A 1,288-nucleotide genomic window follows, 5' to 3' on the forward strand; every position below is an offset into this window, starting at 1 on the left:
CTTACGTACCAGTTCGGACCCAGTAATTCTTCCTTCCCTATGCCATTTTGCTTACTTCGTCAAAAACAGTGTCCTCACCATGCAAAATAATCGTCTCTAAGTATCAAAGTCCTGCATCGTGGCTGTCACTGCCATATTTTACAGACTATAAGATGTTACCATAAGAAGCACCTTTTTTAAAAAATAACATTTTGCCATTTTTATTATTAGATTGCATAGCCAAACGAGAGAAAAGTTCGTAGTTTATGAAACCCTACTGCCCTTTAAAATCCCTGAAAACTGTCAACTTCAATTTTTGGCCATTTTGCATTCAGTCCTCTACTTGTGCATTTAGTCTTCCTCATTTTTTTTCAGTTCTTCTTTACTAGCCCACCACTCGCGAATGTTTTTTTCTGTTGGTGGAGGGCCGAAATGCCACTAAACTGCTGTGTTTTCATGTTCTTCTACATATTGTATTTCAATTTAAAGCTCGCATCATATGATTACCTTTTATTTTTGTCCATTAAGAAACTAAACTGAACCACCTCCCGAACAGGCCATGAAGGCCCAACGGCACCAACCGACCGCCGTGTCATCCTCAGGCAATAGGTGTCACTGGATGCGGACATGGAGGGGCATGTGGTCAGCACACCGGTCTCCCGGCCGTAGGTCAGTTTCCGAGACCGGAGCCGCTACTTCTGAGTCAAGTAGCTCCTCAGTTTGCCTCACAAGGGCTGAGTGCACCCCGCTTGCCAACAGCGCTCGGCAGACCAGATGGTCACCCATCCAAGTGCTAGCCCAGCTCGACAGCGCTTAACTTCGGCGATCTGACGGGAACCGGTGTTACCACTGCGGCAAGGCCGTTGGCATTAAGAAACTAGCTACTAAAAAAAAGGAAATTGTGCTGTCACTGATAACAAAAATCATCACTTTCAGGTCCAGTGGCACAGTAGGCTGCAATGACGCATAACAGGCTAGGCAGTGTTCCGGGTTGAAACGTCCCCTTAGAAAAATAAGTGAATTATTGTGCCGATAAACCTCTTACGTTATTTGATTTTCAAACAGCTGAGCAAAACTGAACGTACTCATACATTTCTCTCTTTACTTATTCTGATCATCACTAAACTGACACACAATATTTTTAGCGCAACGCAATCTGACTTTCAATAATCCCTACAAAAGAATGGGCCTGACTAACAATAACCTATACCTTTCATGAATCACTTACCTCACAAAAATCTTCGTTACTCAAACTACTGCAATAAAGTGAGCGCCAATACTGCCAGCTAAGTAAAATATTCTAACTACT

General features: G+C 43.0%; 1 pseudogene; it reads right to left on the minus strand.

Moving 5' to 3' along the window:
- Positions 1 to 729: 729 nt before the first annotated feature.
- LOC126215585 (5S ribosomal RNA) lies at positions 730 to 847 on the minus strand (annotated as a pseudogene).
- Positions 848 to 1,288: the final 441 nt, after the last annotated feature.

Source organism: Schistocerca nitens, chromosome 12 (genome assembly GCF_023898315.1).
Source record: "Schistocerca nitens isolate TAMUIC-IGC-003100 chromosome 12, iqSchNite1.1, whole genome shotgun sequence".
NCBI classification, from domain to species: Eukaryota; Metazoa; Arthropoda; class Insecta; order Orthoptera; family Acrididae; genus Schistocerca; species Schistocerca nitens.